This window comes from Triticum dicoccoides, chromosome 4A, assembly GCF_002162155.2.
Source record: "Triticum dicoccoides isolate Atlit2015 ecotype Zavitan chromosome 4A, WEW_v2.0, whole genome shotgun sequence".
NCBI lineage: Eukaryota > Viridiplantae > Streptophyta > Magnoliopsida > Poales > Poaceae > Triticum > Triticum dicoccoides.
In genome coordinates this window covers 62893532-62906331 of record NC_041386.1, presented here as the reverse complement: position 1 = coordinate 62906331, position 12800 = coordinate 62893532, and the positions used below count along the sequence as shown (strand labels likewise).

At 46.6% G+C, this 12800-nt stretch overlaps 1 pseudogene; it reads right to left on the bottom strand.

Moving 5' to 3' along the window:
• Window positions 1-8971: 8971 nt before the first annotated feature.
• Window positions 8972-11002, bottom strand: LOC119288676 (annotated as a pseudogene).
• Between the last annotated feature and the right edge of the window lie 1798 nt (window positions 11003-12800).

Here is a 12800-nt window from a genome sequence, read left to right as displayed (position 1 = left end):
TTCGGGTTCAACTACCTCCTACATACAAATATCTATGTCAACTTGATGGGCATAATTTGTCATAAACACGAAATGCAATGAATAGTTTTAAAAGAGAATATACCACATCTGAATCATAACCCGGATGAGGGACGACGGGGACGGATATCAAAACCATGGCACTATGCATAACAAACAACGTATGGGTAAGATAATTATACGAGTAACTATATATTCAAATCACACAAACATCATTTTTTATATAAAACTTCATGAACAAGAGGCTCACCACAAGGTGGTGCCGGCGACGGGACGTTGCGAGCGATCGACGGTGGTTACGACGAAGATTTAGAAGGTACTAAGTAAACCACACCTACATATGCAAAACTAAGTGTTATTTTTGACCTCAAATTGCATATAAATCAAATACTAGCACATATATATAATTCCTCCCAAATTACTAAACTCAAAAATCAATAACTATATAAAGCATTGCACGAGCTAATCTAGCAATGAGAGATGAAAGGAAAGAGTTGCTAACCTTTGTGATCATTTGAATGGATGGGGGCCTTCAAATCCTGGGCAAAATGTGTGATGAGCTTGAGAGGAAGAGGGGAAAGAATAGAGAGGAGAGGGGAAAGGGGAAGAACAGAGCGAGCTCAGGTGGACGAAGTGTCTATGTAGGACGACCTTTAGTACCGGTTCGTGATACGACCCGGTACTAAAGGTGATGGAGGGGCCCCGGACTGACAACATCCTACCACCACTCACTTTAGTACCATTTCGTGGCACGAACCGGTGCTAAAGGTTCACCACGAACCGGTACTAATGAGAGCGGCCCGGCTAGCCGTTGGAACCGGCACTAATGTAGTGCTGGCTCAAATTCAAACCGGCACTAATGTGCTTCACGTTTGACCCTTTTTCTACTAGTGCTTGGAGCGTCTTAGAGACAAGATACCAACTATCCTATGCGACCTTGAGAAGATATATCCTCCAGCCTTTTTTGATTCATGGTGCATTTGGCTGTTCATCTACCTGACGAGGCACTACTTAGAGGTCCAGTATAGTATGGCTGGATGTACCCTATTGAAAGGCGGCTAGGCACTTTCAAGGGCTATGTTAGGAAGAGAGCTAGACCTGAGGGCTCCATTGCAGAGGCCTACATTGCTACAGAAGCGTTGACATTCTGCTCAAAATACATTGAAACAGCTGATTATCTTAGCAAAGAGGTGGGTGAAGACAATCCCGGGCTCAATGTTTTCGATTATTCTGTTCGAGTTACAGTGAAGAGTCAACAAGAGGACAAACCTAAAGATTTGGACAAAATGGTTTGGTATGTGTTGAATAATTATCCTGAGATACTACCTTATATCAAGTAAGTGCAGTACTGCAGCTTATACATTGTAATCTACTAAACTTGCAGCACATTCTTATATATTTAGATGTTTGACGTGATCACTATGTTGTGCAGCATCTACAAAGAGGAGTTACTGCCGCAAAATCCAAGAAACATTGACAAACTGTTTATGGCAGGATTTGCGAAATGGTTCAAGCACCACGTAAGCTTTTGAAGTGCACTGTCGGTTTTTTTAATATATTGAGTACATAAGATGATCAGCTTGTCTATTTTTTAACCATAGGTTAAGAAGATGCGGGAGGATGGGCAGGTTGTTGATGATGCCCTTTACTCACTAGCAATGGGTCCTGATACTCGGGCAAGACATTATGAATCTTGCGTTGTTGGAGATGTGCGCTACAACACCCTTGCACGAGACGAAGGCGGGAAGACACAAAACAGTGCCATCATGAGCACAGATACGTATGACAAAGAGACAACTGAAATGTATGCTAACATAACAGATATTGTTCAGTTGCAGTATATCTCCAGTTTCGAGGATCATCGGTGTGTGGTTCTGTTGTGTTGTTGTTGGTATAACCTGTTTTCTAGGATCGCAAAACCCAAAGCTGATGATTATTTCAAATCCATCAATGTCAAGGCGGCGTACCAGACCAACAAGCCTTTTATTTTGGCAAATCAAGCAACACAGATATTTTTCTTGGAAGACACATTTACACGTAGCGATGACTGGAGAGTATTGCAAAGGTTTGAGTAGAGGAATTCGTTTAATGAAGTTTCAGAACAAGATGATGCTTACACTGCTCCTGATGTACAAGATAACACAGATGTTCCTAATATCTTTGAGAACCATCACGTTAATGACGCCGGCAAAAAGATTGCATGTCGTGTTGTGGACATACATGAGTTGATCAAGAAGAAGCCAATGTTTGAGGACATTAAGGACGAAGATGAAGATGACACCATGGGGAATTATGATTCAGACTGATACACATGGCGAAGATGTTGACGCTGCTGCTGCGGATGATGATTACATTGCTTTTGTCGTATTTTCTTGTCTGAAGACGTTTTTTATCTACTATGTGAAATTGTGTTTGCTATGACAACTGAAACCTGATGAACATGTTTTTTAACATTTTGCCATGAGAACATCACATGTTATGTATGCCGATTTGTGTTTGGTGATTGTATAAAAACTAAAACATGATGACATTGTTGTTTAGTTGTACTCATATTTGGCTGTGAAACTTGAATTTGATGACATAGTTTGCTGTTGGACTGCAATTTGCTCGACGTCTTCGAATGAGAACAAAGCTGACCCGATAGGGCCTCTGCTATTTATTTATTTATATGAGCAAAAGGGGATACCCCCTGATTTCCGTTAATATAAATTATTAGATGTTCACAACACTACGCCCAGCCTGCTACACAGGTTTCATTCATTACTAGTTTTAGCAAAATGCTCATGTCGTAGCCACTGAATACATCACGAGTGATACATACACTTCAAATAAAGAGACAATCATCCTACAGAGCACATCGATTTTGCCCATTATCTTCACAAGCTCTTTCATCTCATCATTGCTGTCAAGGTCGTTCAGGAGCTGTTGCTTGGCCATGATCAGAGGAACTGCATCTTTAACCTTCTTCTCTGCATCTTCCTCTTCTGTCGTTCCTTCAGTTACTTGTCCAACACCCCAACCTGCTGGTATTGGGATTCCTCGGCTAACCAAATAATCAGTGTAGTTGCATTCCCCCACATCAGCAACTTCCCAGAAATACAAATCACACGAATCTTCCCTTTTCTGCATGAATCAAATTGGAAGATCATCAACCAAACTATTAAAAAAATCAGCAACTGAAAGCAGCAGAACAACACTTAAACATATTATTACCCCATGATTCGGGCATTTGTATAAGACTCTGCCAGGGTTGCGGATTGTGGTTGAGACGCGACGGATGACTCTGCGTGATTTGCAGCAGTGGCACCACACGAACGGCAGCGGGTTGCGATGAGACCCACAGGCGATGGTACGGGTGGCGACTTGGCGCATATCTGGTTGTTGCCTGCTGAAGAGCAGGTGGACGAGCAGCCAGCGGACATGGTTGTTGCGGCCAGAGCTTCTGATGCTAGGCAGAGTAAGTAGAGACGAGGAGAAGCGAACATTGGATATGTCAGTTTCATTACTTGCAGAGTAGCATAGCACCATATATATTCATAGTCTATGTTTGGATTCGAACCAGCTACAGGAGCACGTCTTTCTTTTTTCTAAAACTCAGCAACGTCTCTTTACTGGTACACTAGCTTGTTCTGTACGCCTTCCCAAGTCTTTGATTTTATTTTCCTTTTTTGCGAGGAAGGAAGGATGACAAAATTGAGAGTTCCTGGGACTCGAACCCAAGACCTCTCGGTTGAAAACCAAGGGTGCTAGTCACTTACGTGGTGAACGTTCCCTGTGAGGAGGATGGCAGATGAACGCATTTTTCTCGCAGTTTTCTTCCTATATATATATATATATATATATATATATATATATATATATATATATATATATATATATATATATATATATATATATATATATATGCTACTTGGTGTCCTCTTAGTCAACAAACGATTGTGCCAACCTTGACTGTTGGATTGACATTCAACGTCTGTCGCGTTTCTTCAGTCTCTTCTTCCTCGAGCCGCCAAAGCCAAACCAGCGCCGGCGGGACCGCCTGCTCCCGCCTCCCACGGCTGACTGTGATCTTCCCCGGCTCCTATTCGTTCCCGTCCGAGGCCTCACCATCGTCCTCCGCCTTGGTTTGCTCGCCGCTGCGCCGCCCTCCGGTGTTGTCAACATGGTCAACAACCGAGAGGAATAAGGAGATGATTGTACATGGTGAGGATGACAGTAGGGACCCAGCAGCGCGCGCAATAATTTTGTTTTTCGGGACAGAGCAGGGTATCAATTGGGTTGTGTGGGACCCGTGGCCCGTCTAGCCCGGGCTTTTATTTCATATGTTTAGCACATGACCCGCCCAATTTGTTTTTTCCTTTCTGAAAATGGCTAGCTAGCTATTTTCTTTTTTGCAGAATAACCAACGTAGGCCTACTTGCTTTTGTACGTCCTTCTGGGCCGGAAATCTTTCAAGACGAGGAGGCATGCATTTTGCCGAGAAAATGGGCTATAAGTAATTAGAAATGGGCTATAAGTAATAATAAATGGGCTGTAAAATGAAAAAATACAGCAAACAGGTAATTAGTTCCAAAATACAGTTTTTTTTCGGATTTTGATATTTTAAATTTCATTGTTTTTGTGCGGGTAAAATTTCATTGAATTTAAATTAAGGTATATTTAGATTTAAAATTAATTTGAATCTCGCTAGAAATTCCGGGCTGTATGCTGTTTGGGACAGATTTGGAGGCTGACTTGTGGGTCTACTAGGTTGACGTGTACTTTGGCTTTGTCAACTTAGTCCACAAACGATTCTAGCAGCAGTGATTGTTGGATGTTAATCCAACGGCCGTGCTGCGTCTTCAATATCTGATCTTCTTGCTCCAGCCGCCCAAACCAGTTCTGGTGGGACTGCCTGCTCCCGCCTCCCGTGGCCGGCTGTGCTGCCGCACAGGCCGCACCGCCCCACCCTACTTCATTGCTGGCCAGGCCATTCCTCTACTCACCCACACCTCCTGTTATTTTCCGGCGCCGGCAGCCGGACCAGTAAACCCTCGTACTCCCCACCGCGTGGGCAACCATTGCCGAGTCTTCCCTGGCTCCGTGTCATTCCCTTCCTAGGCCTCGCCGTCGTCCACCGCCATGGTGCTCTCGACGCGGCCTGGTCAACGTGGTCAACGAACGACATCCATCGGCCGTGGACTATACGCGCAAAATAATGATTCCTACACCTGACAGCTGGGACCCACCAGAAGGGCCTCTGTATTTCACGAAAAAAACGTCCCCCCCGCTGACATGTCGGACCCACCAGCTATATCTTCGCACGCAAGAAAGTGCCTCCTTATTATGCACAATAAAATGAATACTCCCCCGACTAGTTGGGACCCACCTTGGTGGGAGGCCGACTTGTGGTCCTACTAAGTTGACGGGGACGAAGGGCTTTGTCAACTTAGTCAATATGAATGATTCTAGCTCCAGTGACCGTACGATGTCCATCCAATGGCCGTAGTGCTTCTTCAATCTCTGGTCTTCTTGCTCCAGCCGCCCAAAACAGCGCCGGTCGTGCCGCATGCTCCTGCCTCCCGTGGCCGGCTGTGCTGCCGCAGAGGCCTCACCGCCCCCTACTATTCCCACCGCTGGCCAGGCCCTGCGGCGACGGCAGCCTCACACCGCAGCTGAACCAGTGAACCCTTGTACTCCTCTCCGTGCGGGCTTTCACTGCCGCGTCTTCCCTGTCTCTGCGTCGTCCCCTTCCTAGGCCTCACCGTCGTCCACCGCCGTGGTGCTCTCTGCGTGGTGTGGTCAACGTGGTCAAGGAACGACTTCCATCGGAAGAGTACTGTACGTGGAGAGGCTGACAGCTGGGTCAACAGCCACAATCTAGTTTTTTTTAATTCGCCAAGTAAGTCGCTTTGTCAGGCCTGTTGGGCTGCAAATCTTTCAAGACGAGCAGAGCTTTCATTCGGCTGGCTGAGAAAATGGTCCATCAGTAATGAGAAATGGATTGTACATTTTTAAAACACACCAAACCAGCAATTAGTTTCAAATATCTTTTTTTTCATTTCAAGATTTTAAATTACATTAATTTTTATGCGTGGAGAATTTGTTGGATTTTATATTGATATACATTTATTTTTAAAATTAGTTTGAATGTGAGTCGAAATTTCGGGATTAAAAATAGTTCGGACAGCACCGAAATATGCAAATTTTCGTATAATTTTTTAACCGTGGCCACAATATATGGTGTAATGCTAACAAAAAGAATATGAGCTCAAAAAAACCTTAAGAATTAGCAAATGGGCTGTAAATTATTAGAAATAATGGCAGATGGGTTGTATGTTGTTTTCCACAAATTTGAGGCTTTCCTAAAAAAAGGTTGACGCACATGCATTGACTGTTGGATGTCCATCCAACAGTCGTCGTGCTTCTTCAATCTCTGTTCTTCCTGCTCCAGCCGCTCAAACAAGCGCCGGCAGGACTGCCTGCTCCCTCCTCCCCGCGGCCGGCTGTGCTGCCGCGCAGGCCTCACCGCCCCACCGTACTCCCGCCGCTGGCCTAGCCATCCCTCTACTCACCCACACCTGTTGTTATTCTCCGGCGACGGCAGACGAACCAGTAAACCCTCGTACAGTCGTACTCCCCTCCGCGTGGAAAACAACTGTCGAGTCTTTCCTGCCTCCGTCTCGTCCCCTTCCTAGGCCTCGCTGTCGTCCACCGCCATGGTGCTCTCGGCGCGGCGTGGTCAATTTGGTCAATGATCGACTTCCATCGGAAGAGTACTGTGCGTGGAGACGCTGACAACTGGGTCCACGGCCGCAGCAAGGAAGTGTCTCCTTATTACGCGCAAAATAATTATTCCTCCACCTGACAGCGGGGACCCACCGGACGGGCCACCGTATTTCACGAAAAAAATGTTTCCCCCCTAACTGCTGGGACCCACCAGCTACACCTTCGCATGCAAGGAAGTGCGTCCTGGCAAAAAAACAAAACGATTCGCCTCCCCCCCTGACAGCTGGGACCCACCAGCTACATCTTCGCACGCAAGGAAGTGCCTGACAGTTGGGACCCACCTGGTCGAAGCATACGTAGCGTTGTCATTCTGGTCGCAAACGTGTGCGTACATATATACTGGTGGATGTAGAGGCGCGCACGTGTCATAGTAGAGGTGCGCACGTAGCATGTACACGTACCTACAACGGTCAGGGTGCAAAAAAGAAAATACGGCCACGTATGTGTACATACGGGCGGGGTCTCGAACGCCTACTCGCGCATACGTACGGCGAGGGCTCGTTGACATGGCTGGGTCGGAACGAAGAAACAGCGTCGTCGTCGTGTTCATGGGGAGGCAACGGAATGCTTCGTGTTCATGGGGAGGCAACGGAACGCGTCGTGTTCATCGGGAGGCAACGGAACGCGTGGGAGCCAACCGGCTGGGTCGGAACGGAATACGTGGTCGTGTTCATCGGGAGGGCTTAGATGGAACAGACGATAGAAACGAGGCCTGGCGTACCGCAGAACGGAGGAAACGACCTTGTGTTCGACCGGCCACGTTTGCAACGGGATCTTGTTCATCGGGAGGGGTCTGGCGTACCGCAAAACGGACGAAACGGACCTCCTACGGTCGAAGCGGGGGTCCTGTTGATCGGGACGGGTGCGGTGTACCGCAAAACAGACGAAACGGACCTCCTATGGTCGAAACGGGGGTCCTGTTGATCGGGAGGGGTGTGGCGTACCGCAAAACGGACGAAACAGACCTCCTACGGTCGAAATGGGGGTCCTGTTCATCAGGAGGGGTGTGGCGTACCGTAAAACGGGACTCCACGGGATACTGTTCATCTCCACCGTCGACCTCCTCCAGCCTCCACGGGCTCCTGTTCATCCAGCCTCCACCGCGCGCTACTCCACCGGCTACTGTTCAACTACCCCTCCACCATCTACTGTTCATCCAGCCCTCGACACCACGGGGTCCTGTTCAACCACCCCTCCACGGGCACCCCTTCACCGTCTACTGTTCATCCAGCCCTCCACACCACGAGGTCCTATTCATCCAGAGGCAACGCCACCACTTACTATTCATCCACCCCCCCCCCCTGCAACGCTCACTGTTCATCCTGGAGGCAGCATCGATCGGCTTCAGTTAGCAGCAGTAGCGAAGGAATCGCTCAATAGGGTTCAGTTAACAGCCATCGATCGATTGCTCGGGTTCAGTAGCGCGTAGCCTGCAGTGCAATCGCTCGGGTTCAGTTAGAGCCAATGCCTCGCACACGCGCGCGTACGTGTACGAGAGAAACGCGCATGGTTCGGCCCCCGACCTCCCACCGTAACCGGGAACTCCCTGAAATTTTCCTCGCCCTCGCTTCTACCATGGTTTTTTCCGTCATGGACGGCCCAAAGAATATCATGCGGCTGCATCTCCATCCCGCCCAGGACGAAAAGCCCATTTTCTGTCATGATTTTTTGTCATAGAAGTAGGAGCCCACCACATCTATGATGATACCGGGTTTTGTCACAATTATCATCATAGAAGTGTCATATGTATGACAGAAAAAAAATTCGTTCGGCCCAAAATGTCACGGATGTGTCTTTTTTTTTGTAGTGTTATCATGTTTGTGAGTAGGCAGTGCAAGCCAAATGCACATATAAGATAAGTACATAGATATAGCATTTAGATTACCAACACATCTTCTAAATCATGAATGATCAAGAATGAGCGACATGAGTTGAGAGAATACGAAACAAAATAGGTTACTAGGAATTTCAATAACAATCTGAATTCAAGTAAATAGCATTTAATTAATTGTTGAAATCTCCCAACCTCGTCATCTAACCTCTCAGAAATACACTTCTTTGTTTCAACTCAAACCCCCTTTTCTTTAGTATCATCAACCTGCAATTTACATAATCATAAAAAATATAAAAAATTATCTGCCACCAGCCTGCTAAGAAAGGAATAAACTAGAATGAAATACCATACCTAGTGTGTTGAGTCAACAACTCCTCTTTGAGCCACCTCTTCTAGCAGCATCGATGCAACTTGCTCAGGCTTCTCAGATTGTTCACTCATTTCATCAACATTGGGATAACTCACAGTAGCATCTGCAGAAATCAGACAGCCTGTTGTGGTCTCAGCAATTACAGATACGGCATAGCCTGCTAACCTGCCAAAAGATGAATACATTTAAATTTTTGAATAGCAGGACCCACTAACATAAAATTCAATAGGTTCTACTTTAAGCTGGAAACGTACAATCCACATCCACGAGATGAAACAGCTCTCTGATCAGTGAAGATCTGAACATCTAGAATAAACTTATTGAAGAGTCCACATGCAGCATAGTGGATACGGCTTACAATCCATGGAGATACTATGGTGGAGAATGTTACACCTCTTATCCTCTTTACCATGCCTTCAACAACCCAATTAACTGCCTGCAAAAACACATGATATTAGAAGGGGAATGTCAACAGAAATCACGAAACGTGAGCAGAAGTAAACTCCAACAGACCTTTTATATATTGTTTATATTGGGAACTCGAAGAAGCACTTCACCTCCACCATGAGGAGGAACTCCCGGGCTTTCAATTTTGAGCTACATTCCCTCAAGAGGAACGCCAAAATGCTTGAGCATATGCAACGTAACCATTTGGAAAGTATCCACAGAAGGGTCCTTTGTATCATTTGTGATTCCTAAAAATAATGGCATCACATTTAGACTCCATACTAATTCAGAAGCAAAAGGCGTTGTATGATCAGTAACAATGATGGCCATCAACCTTCTAGCGATTTTGTGATTCCTACAAGCATCGCATCAAATTTAGACTCCATAGAAGTGAAAGACTTTGTATGATCAATGACAGCAATGGTCATCAATTTTGTGCAGAACTAAAGAAGTATTCTTATCTTTCTAGTCCTTTGCAGATATTGGCTTATGGAAGCTTGTGAAGCTTGAGACACATACTACCGAGCACCTCATGTTAACAACATCTTCATTAGGAAAAATAAATGGCCACAAGGATCATGAGTTCATGAGGAAGAGCCAAGGTTTGCTTACTCGGTGACAGTTAATTCAGCAAAACTGTTAAGGCCTAGTTTGGTGGCATTTTTTTTAAAATACCATAGTATTCTGAAACCTTGGTATTGCAACGCGTGGGCAACGGATACTATAGTTTCAACAAACTGCATTTTCTCAGTTTTTGAAAGACTACATATATGTTTGGATGGTGCTGTTTTACTGTGGTTTTATCGGAAGATTATTATGTTTTACTGTAGTTTTGACCAATTGACTAAACCCCAATAAAACCACCTTTGTCAAAATAATCCACAACCAACGTTAACTCAAGTCACATACACCTATTGAAACAAACCAACCGGACCAAATAATGCATCAGACTGGATACCTAATGAATCTAGAACAACCAAATCGCAGAACCTCTGCATGAACCAATACCGTGCTTCCGGAGTTCGAGTAAAAAATGGCAATCAATTGACCTGACGGTGGCACGGTGCAACAACAGTCCCCCGAAATCTCGCTGATTCTACACAACTCACTCAGAAACTGGACAATGAAAAGCTTTTTACCTTTGAGCCGAACGGACAAGGGCGACCTGGCGAAGAGGCCGAGCAGAAGGAGCAGCTCGATGAAGTAGCCGATCCCATGGTGCACCCCGCAGTCGTGCTCCAGGTCCTTCCCGCCGACGACCACCCCGGGCTTGTACCCGACCTTCTTCCCTGCCCACAAACGAACCCAACCACGGTCAGCCACCAGCCAGCCCAAATCGAAGAAGCCACATGCCAGCGCGCCCTTGCCTTTGTCGTTGACGTCGATGACGTGCTCGTCGGAGACCTTGTCGAGGAGGCGGAGGAGGGACATCTCGTGCGAGCGGAGGCCCCCCTCGCCAGCCCGGATGTCCTTGATGGTGATCGGGGTGGAGGTCAGCTCGCCAGCACCAGTCGCTGCCGGATGTCTCGGCTGCCCGGGAGCCTCCAGGAATTGTTGCGGCCCATCCTCGCCTGCCACCGGCACCGGGGACGGTAGGCCGCTCGCTCGCCTCGCCGGGGGTGGGGTTGGTCGTGCGTTTGTCGGGGGCGGGGATTATGGAGGAAGGAGGCAGCTCTGGGAGGGACGTGGGGAGGAGGAAGGACGAGCACGGAAGGGACGCAACTTCGGTGCCTTAAAGGCTCCTGCCTTTGGGTCGGTGACATGTGGACCAGCCACCTATTGAACGCACATGTCATAGACACAAAGGTAGGTGCCTTAAGGCACCGAAGCATAGTCCCACGAAAGGGAGAGCGTGCGACGGTAGGATTGGGGGAAACAATAGTCTAGGGTTTTCACCGCAGGACGCGTTTTCATCTTCTTTTTTTTCTCTTTCGTTCGGCACAGTAAAACCAACATAGTAAAAGACAGGTGGACACAACCAGCGAGCGCTATTGTCGCGACTGTTAATGGGTTTTATTATGTGCGGGAACAGATGCCGAACGTCATTTCGATATTTGTCGCCTCTACGTGGCAACACACTGCGGTTGCCCGCCCTAAGACAGCTAGCACGTGTACATAAACAGCACATGATGTCGTGATATACTGCAGTTGCACTTGCAGTCTCGTGGGCAGCGTATGGTAGCTATCATGGACGTGCACGAGGCGCCCCGTGTGCGTGTGCGTGAATTCATGATTCTAATACGGCGCAACACTGAAAGATAGAAGTTCTTTTCTGTTCACAGTAGTATTTCGGAAGGATGGAGTTGATTGCCAGGCGTGTAGCTGGACCGAGAGGGACAGACAACCGCCCCGTGAGTGGTCAATCGATCTGCCGGACAGCCGGTCACCCGTCCCGTGACGCGCTCCATCTGGAGCAGGACCAGTGGGCAGATCGATACGGCAGATCGGGCGCCGTACGTACGTGGCGCATCGGTGGCAGGCAGCTATTAGCTAGCAAGCGACGCCGCACCAACCCGGCCGGCCCTTCCAGAGTCGTGTGGATCGCCCACGGGAAGCGGCAGGCAGGCACTGATGATTGAACGATCGATCGATCGTACAGTACGTACGTGCATGCATGCATGGCACCGACGTTGGTTTGAACAACTCGAAGAAAATGGTGCAGGAGCGTGGTCGCCATCGCCGCAACGCAACAGATATGTACTTACTCACTTCGTCAAAACGCTTTTATATTATAACATGGAGAAGTACATACTTCCTTCGTTTTTAAATATAAGTCTTTTTAAGAATTCCAACGAGTGATTATATACAAAAGAAAATAAATGAATCTACGCTCTAAAATATATTTATATACATTCATATATTGTAATTCTTTTGAAATGTCTAAAAAGAGGAGTATTTATTATCGCATGGGTTCACAACAAGGCATGTGCCACGCATTCATGCAATGATGTATGGACAGGACCGGGACGCGTGTATGCTCTCTACAGCCTGACTAGTTATGCAATATTATTAGTTCCTTAGGTACAATAATACAGATAGAAGATGAGGTTTAGCAGTAGTGTAGTAGGTGTGGGACAAACTGTAAGCATGACCTCTCCTCTCTTTTTCTCTAGCGGACTGTACTAATGTACTACCTTTAGTCCTTTACTACCGTGCAAAAGAAAATAATATAGAAGAAAACAATAGAAAGAACAAGGAGAAATATTATCATAGGAGATTTTTCATCATGAAAAATTTCATTTCTTTTTGCATCATACAACAGTCCTATCTTCTTGTTTTTTCGACATACCCTATCTTCTTCTTCACCACTTCTTTGAGAAAGAGAGGAAGACGACGGAGTGAAATAAGGTTGTCTGTAATGAA